The sequence below is a fragment of the Mixophyes fleayi genome, chromosome 4 (genome assembly GCF_038048845.1).
Source record: "Mixophyes fleayi isolate aMixFle1 chromosome 4, aMixFle1.hap1, whole genome shotgun sequence".
Classification (NCBI taxonomy): domain Eukaryota; kingdom Metazoa; phylum Chordata; class Amphibia; order Anura; family Limnodynastidae; genus Mixophyes; species Mixophyes fleayi.
The window spans coordinates 249,246,710-249,259,787 of NC_134405.1; positions in this window are offsets into that span (position 1 = coordinate 249,246,710).

Sequence of the window (13,078 nt, forward strand, 5' to 3'; positions counted from 1 at the left end):
TAGAGGGCATGTAAAATCCAAAAAGCCAAAGTTCACTACAATTAGTAAAAAAAGAAAATTCAAATCATCTGAGGAGAAACATAAACTTGCCAATATGCCATTTACGACACGGAGTGGCAAGGAACGGCTTAGGCCCTGGCCCGTGTTCATGAGTAGTGGTTCAGCTTCACCCAAGGATCTAAGCCCTCCTCCTCCCCACCCCTCTAAAAAATTTAAGAGACTTAAGCTGTCATCAACAACACAGCAAACAACTCTGCCTTCTAAAGAGATGTCATCACAAATCCCCAAGGCGAGTCCAAGGGTGCTGGTGGTTGCGAAGCCTGACCTTCCCATCACTGTACGGGAAGAGGTGGCTCCTTCCACCATTTGCAGCACGCCCTCTGCATATGCTGGAAGGATCACCCACAGTCCAGTTACAGATTTGGCTAATGAAGGTGTGAATGTTGTACACCGGGAGGAGGATATTGATGTAGCTGGCGCCGAGGAGGAACTTGACGAGGAGGATGCTGATGTGGTTATCATAAATGAGCCACCAGGGGGGGAAACAGTTGTTGTATATGGGATGAAAAAGCCCATCGTCCTGCCTGGTCAGAAGACCAAAAAATCCACCTCTTCTGTCTGGAGTTATTTTTATCCCAATCCGGACAACAAATGTATGGCCATATATAGCTTATGAAAAGCTCAAATAAGCAGGGGTAAGGATCTTGGCCACCTAGGGACATCTTCCCTTATACGTCACCTGAAGAACCTTCATAATTCAGTGTTTAATTCAGGACCTGTGGCTAGGACCGTCAGCAGTCCAGGGACACCTAAATCCCTTGGTCCTGTTGGATACACACCACCAACACCCTCCTCGTCAACTTCCTCCACGATCTCAATCAGATTTAGTCCTGCAGGCCATGTCACCAGTCAGACTGAGTCCTCTTCAATACGGGATTCATACGAGGAATCCTGCAGCGGTACGCCTACTACTGTCGCTGCTGGTAGTCGGTCATCTCCCCAGAGGGGAAGTCGCAAGAACACTTCGTCTTTCACCAAACAGTTGACCGTCCAACAGTCGTTTGCCATGACCACAAACTACGACAGTAGTCACCCTATTGCAAAGCGGATAACTCCGGCTGTAACAGCTATGTTGGTGTTAGACGTGCGTCGGGTGTCCGCTATCAGTGGAGTGGGATTTAGATGGTTGATGGAGGTATTGTGTCCCCAGTACCAAATCCCGTCGAGATTCAACTTCACTAGGCAGGCGATACCCGGGATGTACAGAGAAGTACGAAAAAGCGTCCTCAGTGCTCTGAAAAATGCGGTTGTACTCACTGTCCACCTAACCACCGACATGTGGACAAGTGGTTCAGGGCAAACGAAGGACTACATGACTGTGACAGCCCACTGGGTAGATGCATTGCCTTCCACAGCAACAGTAGCAGCTGCATCAGTAGCAGCATCTCCACAACGGCTGCTAGTTCCAAGGCAGACAACGTTGTGTATCACCAGTTTTAATAAGAGGCACAACACTGACAACCTCTTAGAGAAACTGAGGGAAATAATCTTGCAGTGGCTTACCCCACTTAGACTCTCCTGGGGATTTGTGGTGTCAGACAACGCCAGTAACATTGTGCGGGCATTACATATGGGCAATTTCCAGCACGTCCCATGTTTTGCCAACACCGTTAGTTTGGTGGTGCAGCATTACCTGAAGAGTGACAGGGGTGTGCAGGAGATGCTTGCGGTGGCCCGCAAAAATGCTGGACACTTTCGGCATTCTGCCAGTGCCTACCGCAGACTCGAGCAACATCAAAAAAGGCTGAACCTGCCCTGCCATCACCTCAAACAAGAGGTTGTGACGCGCTGGAACTCCACCCTCTATATGCAGCAGAGGATGGAGGAGCAGCAAAAGGCCATTCAAGCCTACACAGCCACCTACAACATAGGAAAAGGAGTGGGGATGCGCCTTAGTCAAGCGCATTGGAGACTGATTTCCGTGTTGTGCAAGGTTCTCCAACCGTTTGAACTTGCCACACAAGAAGTCAGTTCCGACACTGCCAGCTCGAGTCAGGTGATTCCCCTGATCAGGCTGTTGCAGAAGCAGCTGGAGAAAGTGAGGTAGGAGCTGTTAAACCATTGCGATTCAACCAAGCATGTAGCTCTTGTGGATGAAGCCCTTCGTACGCTTTGTCAGGATCCGAGGGTGGTCATTTTTTTTAAAGTCAGAGGAATACATGCTGGCCACCGTGCTGGATCCTCGGTTTAAAGCGTATGTTGTGTCTCTGTTTCCGGCGGACACAAGTCTACAGAGGTGCAAAGACCTGCTGGTCAGGAGATTGTCCTCTGAAGATGACCATGACATGCCAACAGCTCCTCCATTTTCTTCAACACCTGTGGCTGCGAGGAAAAAGCTCAGTTTTCCTAAAAGACCCGCTGGCGGGTATGCTGAGAACATCTGGTCCGGACTGAAGGACCTGCCAACCATTTCAGACATGTCTACTGTCGCTGCATTGGATGCTGTCACAATTGAAAAAATGGTGGAGGATTACTTTGCTGACAACATCCAAGAAGACATGTCAGACAGTCCATATTGTTACTGGCAGGAAAAAAAGCCAGTTTGGAAGCCCCTGTACAAACTATTTTACCTGAGTTGTCCCCCCTCCAGTGTGTACTCGGAAAGAGTTTTTAGTGCAGCGGGGAACCTGGTCAGTGAGCGGCGAAGGAGGTTGCTTCCGCAAAACGTTGAAAAAATGATGTTCATGATGTTCATAAAAATGAATTATCAATTCCTCAATCAAGAACAGCACTGCCCTCCAGAGACTACAGAGGGACCGGTGGTGGTTGTGGAGTCCAGCGGGGATGAATTGATAATGTGTGAGGATGAGGAAGTACACACTGAAGGGGGCGAGGAATCAGAGGATGAGCATGAGGACGACATCTTGCCTCAGTAGAGCCAGTTTAGTTTGTACAGGGAGAGATGAACAGCTTTTTTTTGTGTGGGGGCCCAAACAAACCAATCATTTCAGCCACAGTAGTTTGGTAGGCCCTGTCGCTGAAATGATTGGTTAGTTAAAATGTGCATGTCCTATTTCAACAACATAAGGGTGGGTGGGAGGGCCCAAGGACAATTCCATCTTGCACTTCTTTTTTTTCTTTGCCAGCTCATTTTGTGGGGGTCCAAACAAACCAATCATTTCAGCCACAGTTTTGTAGGCCCTGTCGCTGAAATGATTGGTTTGTTAAAGTGCGCATGTCCTATTTCAGCAACATCAGGGTGGGTGGGAGGGCCCAAGGACAATTCCATCTTGCTACTCTTTTTTTGGCATCATGTTGCCGTCCAACAGTCATTTTCCATGAGCACGAAGTACGACAGTAGTCATCCATGGCAAAGCGGATAACTGCGGCCTTAACAGCTATGTTGGTGTTAGACGTGCATCCGGTGTCCGCAATTTGTGCAGTGAAATTTAGACAGTTGAAGGAGGTATTGTGGCCCCGGTACAAAATTGGGTACCGGGGTCACTCCACTACGCAGTCCAGAAATCTTAGTATCAGATATTAAACTACGTTCACTGTTCCTGCTACATCAAAAAAGCATGAACATGCCCTGCCATCAACAAAAACAAGAGGTAGTGACGCACTTGAACTCCACCCTCTATATGCTGCAGAGGATGGAGGAGCAGAAAAAGGCCATTCAAGCCTACACAGCCACCTACGATGGGCCACGTGTTTGTGCCGCCGACTTGTGTCGCTTTGCTTAGACATCCAGCTACCTCGTTGCAACCTTTTGGACTAAAAACAATATTGTGAGGTGTGAGGTGTTCACAATAGACTGGAAATGAGTGGAAATGAATGTTATTGAGGTTAATAATAGTGTAGGAGTGAAAAAAAACCCGAAATATGGATTTTAGCACTTTTTATGCTTTTTTTTTAAAAAAAATCAGAACCCAAAACCCAAAATCAGAACCAAAACCTTTCGTGGGGTGTTTTGGCAAAACAAATCAGAACCCAAAACCTCAAGCTAATCAGAACTAGAGATGGGCGGGTCCGGTTCTCCGAGAACCGAACCCACCCGAACTTTGGGTATCCGAGTACCGAGCTGAGCAGCTCGGTACTCTCCCGCCAATTCCGAATCCAAATCGAGGCCGAACGTCATTGTGACGTCGTCGGATCTCGGGACTCGGTTCTCGCGATACTTCAACTTTATAAATACACGCCTCCACAGCAATCCATCGCCATTTGACAGAGGGAGAGAGCAGGGTGTAGTCATAGGCTAATTAGAGCAGGGACAGAGAAAGAATACAATATTGTTCTTGCAATTGCTCTAACCAAAATCGCTAGTGCAGAGAGGAGGATAGAGGTTTATTATTTTTTCTTCATATTTGGCACTCCCCAGCGCTTTTGGGTTGTCCCCCATAATTGTGCATTAATATTTCTGGCTGTCAAAAGTCATATCTGTCAGCAGTATCTACTCAATAAATGTTAGCACTCCTCAGTGTTTTTGGGGTGTCCTCTCTAATTGTGCATTAATATTTCTGGCTGTCAAAAGTCATATCTGTCAGCAGTATCTACTCAATAATTTTAAGCACTCCTCAGTGTTTTTGGGGTGTCCTCTCTAATTGTGCATTAATATTTCTGGCTGTCAAAAGTCATATCTGTCAGCAGTATCTACTCAATAATTTTAAGCACTCCTCAGTGTTTTTGGGGTGTCCTCTCTAATTGTGCATTAATATTTCTGGCTGTCAAAAGTCATATCTGTCAGCAGTATCTACTCAATAAATTTTAGCACTCCTCTGTGTTTTTGGGGTGTCCTCCCTAATTGTGCATTAATATTTCTGGCTGTCAAAAGTCATATCTGTCAGCAGTATCTACTCAATAAATGTTAGCACTCCTCAGTGTTTTTGGGGTGTCCTCTCTAATTGTGCATTAATATTTCTGGCTGTCAAAAGTCATATCTGTCAGCAGTATCTACTCAATAATTTTAAGCACTCCTCAGTGTTTTTGGGGTGTCCTCTCTAATTGTGCATTAATATTTCTGGCTGTCAAAAGTCATATCTGTCAGCAGTATCTACTCAATAATTTTAAGCACTCCTCAGTGTTTTTGGGGTGTCCTCTCTAATTGTGCATTAATATTTCTGGCTGTCAAAAGTCATATCTGTCAGCAGTATCTACTCAATAATTTTAAGCACTCCTCAGTGTTTTTGGGGTGTCCTCTCTAATTGTGCATTAATATTTCTGGCTGTCAAAAGTCATATCTGTCAGCAGTATCTACTCAATAAATGTTAGCACTCCTCAGTGTTTTTGGGGTGTCCTCTCTAATTGTGCATTAATATTTCTGGCTGTCAAAAGTCATATCTGTCAGCAGTATCTACTCAATAATTTTAAGCACTCCTCAGTGTTTTTGGGGTGTCCTCTCTAATTGTGCATTAATATTTCTGGCTGTCAAAAGTCATATCTGTCAGCAGTATCTACTCAATAATTTTAAGCACTCCTCAGTGTTTTTGGGGTGTCCTCTCTAATTGTGCATTAATATTTCTGGCTGTCAAAAGTCATATCTGTCAGCAGTATCTACTCAATAAATTTTAGCACTCCTCAGTGTTTTTGGGGTGTCCTCCCTAATTGTGCATTAATATTTCTGGCTGTCAAAAGTCATATCTGTCAGCAGTATCTACGCAATGGATTCAAAGCAGTCCACATATGATCTAAATGAGCAACCAGGTTCTGTCACCAGTCCTGATGTTAGTGTTCCCAGTACGTCATCTGGCCAAGGCGATGTCAAACAACAGAGTGTTTTCAAATTAGTGCAAAAAACAAAAACCAAAAAAAAATTTACTGTATTGAAGCGAAAACGAAGTGTAACTGAGCAAAAGTTAAGTGACGATAAAAAAAAAATTGCAAGCATGCCATTCTACACACGCAGTGGCAAAGAGAGAATGAGGCCTTCACCTTTGGCTATTAGTGGCAGATCCCAAAAAGTTACCCAGCCTACAATTGGTGCACAACTACTGTTACGCGTCAAAGCTGAGCTGCAAGATACCAGTGAGGCATTACAGGAGAATATTTGCTCTGATTCACAAATGACAACAATCCCTGTGGAGAGTCCATCCAACAGTGGGATGTCTAATCGTGAGCATTCTGCTGATGTGTGCCTTAATAGCCCGAGTGTAGCCGGTGATACCCAAATTGAGGATGCCACTTTGGAATTAGAAGAGGATGAGGGGGAGATTTGTGTAGGCGACGAGGGCGCTAATGAGGATGTTGATGAGGATGAGGTTGTTTGTGTAAGTCCTGCACCAGTGGCAGCAGTTCTGGCACGTGACAAGAAAAAGGCCATTGTCATGCCTGGGCATAAAACAAAAAAATCCACTTCTTATGTGTGGAATTATTTCTACCCAAATCCAGACAACAATTGTATAGCCATTTGTAGTGTATGTGAAGCCACAGTCAGTCGAGGGAGGGACCTTAACCATCTTGGAACCTCGTCTATGTTACGCCATTTAACGAGAGTTCATGGCAAAGTGTTGGGAAAAGCTGAAAGTTCTTCCCAAAAGAATACAAGCACTCCCTCATCAGCTAAGACCCTCCGCTCACCGACATACCGACGGCCACAAAATACACCCACCACACCATCCTCATCAATATCCTCAGTAGCGCTCGGAGTTAGCCCGGCATCCCACTTAAGGCTGGATGACTCCGGCACTATTATTGATTCCTCTGAAGAAAGCGTTAGTCCTGCTGCTGCTGTTGCTGCTGCTGGGGGTGAATCGTCATCCCAGAGGCAGGTGAATAAAATGAGCAGTCCTACATTTCAGCAATTAACTGTGAAACAATCCTTTGCGAGGGGAAGCAAATATGACAGCAGTCACCCAGTCGCCAAGCGAATCACAGACGCCATGGCTGCAATGTTAGTGTTAGATCTGCGTCCAATCTCCACCATAAACGCAGCTGGTTTTTCACAGTTAATTGAGGTTTTGTGTCCGCGTTACAGAATTCCATCGCGACACCATTTCTCCCGTAAAGCTATTCCACAACTATACCAAAAAGTGTGTAAAAATGTAGAGATTGCGCTGAAAAATGCCATTCTGCCCACTGTTCACTTAACCACAGATATGTGGACAAGTGGAAGTGGCCAAACCAAAGACTATATGACTGTGACAGCCCACTGGGTTGGTCATTCACCTTCACCAGCAGGAACAGCAGCAGCATGTACACCACTACGTAACATTTGTCACAGGCAGGCCACTCTTTGTATCACCGGCTTCACTAACAGGCATACGGCTGACAATTTGTTACGCAAACTGAGAGATGTGATTGATGCATGGCTTATACCACTCGGACTCTCCCCAGGGTATGTCATTTCAGATAACGCCAACAATATAGTGCGAGCATTACAGCTGGGTGATTTCCAACATATTCCCTGTTTTGCTCACACCATCAACTTGGTGGTGCAGAGCTTCCTACGAAACAACCGTGAGGTGCAGGAGATGCTTTCGGTGGCCCGTAAAATTTCAGGCCATTTCAGGCATTCAGCCACAGCATGTAGGAGATTACAGCAGCTCCAAGAGCAGTTTAACTTGCCCTGCCACCAACTTAAGCAAGAGGTGGTAACTCGGTGGAATTCCACCCTGTACATGCTTCAGAGGATGGAGGAACAGCGCAAAGCCATCCAAGCATATTGCACAAGTCATGACATTGGGAAAGGAGGGGGGATGTATTTCACTCTTGCACAGTGGGGAATCCTTTCAGTGCTGTGCAAGGTGCTGAAACCATTTGAAGTTGTGACATGTGAGGTCAGTGCAGACTCTGCTAGTTTGAGCCAAGTCATTCCTTTAATTAGACTATTGGAAAAGCAGCTTGAGAAAATGAAGGAGGAGCTGAAAGCAAGCAATTCAGCAAAGTATGTTGGCCTTGTCGATCAAGTACTTAATTCGCTTCACAATGATCCTCGAGTTATTAAGATCTTGAACTCGGATCAGTACGTTTTGGCCACTGTGCTTGATCCAAGGTTTAAAACCTACATTGAGTCTTTACTTGTAAATGAGCGAGATGTGAACTTTTGCAAGGAGCTATTGCTCAGCAAGTTGGCCGCTGAACTGGGCCTCGGCTTGACGACGTGTCCTCCTTCACTTTCTCAAGCTGTTGCTCGTAAAAAATTAAATTTCCAAAAAAGAAGCAGGGAAGACACAGGGGGCAGACGAGAACAATTTAACATCTGGGCTGGTTTGAAGGATTTTTCAAAAAAAAGTGTCACTTTGCCCATAAGTCCATCCAATATGAGTATAAACATGCAAAGGATGGTGGAGGATTACTTTCAAGAGGTAGTTGATATGGAAATGTCAGACAGTCCCTTTCCTTACTGGGAAGAAAAGCAAGCTATTTGGAAACCCATGTACAAACTTGCTTTGCAATACCTAAGCTGCCCACCCTCCAGTGTGTACTCTGAACGAGTGTTCAGCACAGCAGGGAACTTAGTCAGTGATCGCCGTAGAAGGTTACTTCCCAAAAATGTGGAGAAAATGATGTTTATAAAAATGAACTACATCTTCCACGAGGAAGGCCTTCACCATCCAAGACATGCAAGCACTGACTGTTCTCTAATGGCGGATTCAAGCGGCGATGAATTGATAGTCTGTGATGATGACGATAACACTGATGAGGGTGAGGATGAAGCTGAAGATGATGCCGATAACATCTTTTTAAAACTTTCTATGTAAGTGTAGGGTGCAATCTACCCCCAAAGAGGAAAGGGACTTGTGGCATTTCCATATCACATACCATCTTGAAAGGCTGCTGTTAGGGCAATTTATCCTTAAGGGTAGGGTGTCATAGACAGAGTGACCCTAAACTGGCTTTGTCCATTTTTCATAATATTGTACAGTCTATAATGGCTGAATTTTTTAGTATTTTATACAAGTGGAGGGGGGCCTAGAGAGACAGAAACCAAACTGGCTTTCTCCATGTCAATTAATATTGTACAGTCTATAATGGCTGAATTTTTTAGTATTTTATACAAGTGGAGGGGGGCCTAGAGAGACAGAAACCAAACTGGCTTTCTCCATGTCAATTAATATTGTACAGTCTATAATGGCTGAATTTTTTAGTATTTTATACAAGTGGAGGGGGGCCTAGAGAGACAGAAACCAAACTGGCTTTCTCCATGTCAATTAATATTGTACAGTCTATAATGGCTGAATTTTTTAGTATTTTATACAAGTGGAGGGGGGCCTAGAGAGACAGAAACCAAACTGGCTTTCTCCATGTCAATTAATATTGTACAGTCTATAATGGCTGAATTTTTGGGTATTTTATACAAGTGGAGGGGGGCCTTGAGAGACAGAAACCAAACTGGCTTTCTCCATGTCAATTAATATTGTACAGTCTATAATGGCTGAATTTTTTGGTATTTTATACAAGTGGAGGGGGGCCTTGAGAGACAGAAACCAAACTGGCTTTTTCCATTTCTTTACATATTTAACTATAAGTGTAGGGTGTAATATACATTCAAAGACGATGGCTGCATTGCCAATATGCATAGATGGAGAGGAAGACAATCTGTTTTGTGTGTAGAATAGGCCTACCAACGAAGAATTAAACTGTTTTTTGGGATGATTTATTACCTCAACAATTAGATTACTTGTCTCTAAAACAGTTGGAGCACTAAATTGGGTTAATTTAGGCCCAAAAACATGGATTTTCCCAAAAAATAGCAAAACAAAACCAAACAAAACCAAAACCAAAACCAAAACACGCAATGGAGGTTTTGCAAAACCAAAACCAAAACCAAAACACGACGGTAATCCAGATCCAAAACCGAATCCAAAACCAAAACACGGGGGTCAGTGACCATCTCTAATCAGAACCCAAAACCCAAAACTGCCCGGTGCACACCCTTAATTGTACTGTTATACCATGTACTGTCCTGTTTGCCCTCTGTACAGTGCTGCAGACCTCATGTGGCTCCCTATAAAATAAATGATAATAATAATAATAATAATAATAATAATCTGCATTAAAACCGCTTTATTCCAACAAGAAAGCATTTCCTTTAGTTTGGATAATGCTATCCTGAAATGGCATCTACTTGTTAAATAGACGCCCCCACACACAAGCCAGCAGTAATCCCTTTGATGCATAGGATGTAAGCCCTATTGCCATGAAAAATATATGAAGAAACGGCTCTTCACCCTTTGATAAATAGGGTTCCCTAGTTCATAAAAAAATAAATTATTATTTGGGATAAATCTATACAGGCGTCTTCATACAACTTTTGTTATGACACATTCATTTGACCAGTTAGGTATCCCATTTGGAATATATGCTGAACCAGGATCGCAATTATATGGTTCTTTATGGCCCAAGGAATTTACCCAATGTTTTAGGGTTCTTTGAACTCTCAGCTGGGTAATAAAGAAGGATTGATTCCTCCACTACGATAACAGCGTATTTCTAAGTAAACAATCAAAGCAAGGTGATGGAGTGCAGACATCTGAATTATATCCATTTCGATCATCAAAATACATTAACCTCTAGTTTGCCTAAGCACCACGATTTCCTGGACACCATTTGAGCAAACAAAAGTTTTGAAATCAGCTAGATCGAGACAGTATTTACACACCATTTTCATAATTATCCTGATTTGACTATAAATGGAAGTATTTTTCTATCTACCATTGCCAACACAGATTGATATAAAAACATCCTTACCGTAAAACTGCTCCTTTTGTAGCACTTTGCTTTTAGACAGATGACATAACTCTTCCCTCAGGGGACCCTTGGAGAAAGCTCATCTATCCTCGCTCGCTCGCTTGTGACTCAGCCAGAGAACTCAGTGTCACAGTAGGAATTACATAGACAATACAAACAAAAATCTCTCCTGACCTGAAAGATTAACAGCTGTCTAGTCTGAACGAAAATTCAAGTGGGAGCAAGTGCCTGAACTACAGGTAAAACAGAAATGTTATTTTAATATTTACATATTCTAAACTTATCGAGATATTTAGCAAGTACTTTAAGATTATTGTATGAATAAATATATCCTACAATAGTTCACAAAAAGAGAAGATTTAACATTTTAAATATATCCACTGGATATTGAAGTGGACTGTGTGGGGAATCCCGGAAAGCTCAAGTAGCAAATCTAACCTGCAAACGAGAAAACGGTGTCCCAAATTATTTTCATGTTATCTCAATAAAAAGTTTGCCATGTACACATTTAGGAATTTCATAATTGGAGAAGCTTTAGAAGACCTTGCATATTGCAGGGTCTTGCTGTGGTCACATGGCCATCACATCACTTCCAAACAGTCATGAGTACATTATGTTCTAGTCATTAATCAATCCCACTGTTTATAGTCTCTCTGCGCTTCCATTGATCTATTTGATCATGCCAATCGAATTTTGACAAATACGCAAACCCTGGTTTTTCTACCAACAATAGGTGTATCTACATGCAATGTATGTTATATTGTTCAGTGATTGGTTGGTTATTTACCAAATAATCTGGAGAGCCCTAGCTCTTTACAATCTTGTTTATAAAAATATAATAATTGTCCGAAAACTGCTCCACATGATCTTAAAATGTGGATAGTTTCCCAGTTTTTATACTGGGAGATTGAAAAGATCATTTAGTATATATTGTTTTTTTATTATATCCAATGCCTTGTACTTTTTTATTTTAAATCTGAAATATATTACGTTTTCCTTTGCAACTCTAACAAATCCATAAACCTTTTAAGAAAAGAAAATAACTCAGAAGTTCTTTGAGACCATGGACACACATTGACATGGATTCATCAATGATTTGCCTCTTCGTAAAAACTGTAGCACAATCTAGGTTGATGTGGACCTTTTATCTAAATTGACCTATTCCATCCCTTTGCTAAAATCTTTGTCAAAGAAATGTTTCATTTACACGGATACCTCCAAGAGATTGTTTGGGACCATGGACGGTGGACCACAATTCATTTTTAAATTTTGGAATCACTTTGCAAATGTCTTAATATCCATCTCAACTTTTCCTCTGCCTACTATCCCCAATCTAATGGTCAAACAGAGAGATTCAATCAAGATTTTTAGAAGAAGGGTAGATTTTAATGAGTCTTAAACAAGATAAATAGACAGGCAGAATTTGCTCATAGTCCTCTTCTACTCCCTTTTTTACTATGTGTGGACTTCATCTATTACTTTCTGAATTAAATTTGGACCCAAGTACACTGGGCACTACAGAATTCTTCAAGTAATCAACCCAGTGGCATTCGAGTTGAAGTTGCCACCTTTTCTTCGCATTTCCAGTACTTTCCATATCTCTTTATTGAAACCACTCATTATAAATATTTTTTCTTCTAGGTCTGTTTCTGGTCTAGTCTGCATTGATAAATGGCCTTAAATACATGATCTAGAACTTAAAATTCAGTTGAATTAGTACTCCCTAACTTGACCTAATTGGCACATGTGAGAGTCAAAGATGCTCTGGTGGGCCTTAGAGCCAAATAAGAAGTGAATTTGGGAGCCTCGACAGACAAGGAGTTGGAAATCATAATTCGTAGTTACAAGAAGTTTACTTCTTCCATCAGATTCAATGTGCATAGGGTATATCTTACCCCACAAAGCTGGTTAATTTTGAGGGATGATGTCCACTGTCTTAAATGTCTCCATATGGCAGGTTAATTCTGGCACCTGCACTGGGAATGCCGTATGATACAAAAATTTTGGCAAAAGGTCGCACAGCATTGCTAAAACGGGCATCTCTATCCAGGGGCTGGCTGGGCTGAGGGGCAGGGGGCCGGTCCAATCCCATAGTAGGCTACCTTGGGCTGGGTCATCTGCATTTTTTTTCCTTTAAAATAGGCTGCTGAGTCGAGTCTTGCCCCCTGGGCTAAAGTTTATTAGCCCTCCCCTGTCTCTATATCTCTGTCAATCAGGCAGAATTTAATAAATATACTGATGCTAGTCAAAGTGTGCATAGTAGAACTTGAATGGCATGTAGCACAAAAATGGTAGACTAGATTACATTAATAAACTATACAGTGGGGCATTTGAAACTAATGTACATTAGCAGAAAGGTTTTCTAAATGTTCAGCAAACATGTTATAGTTGG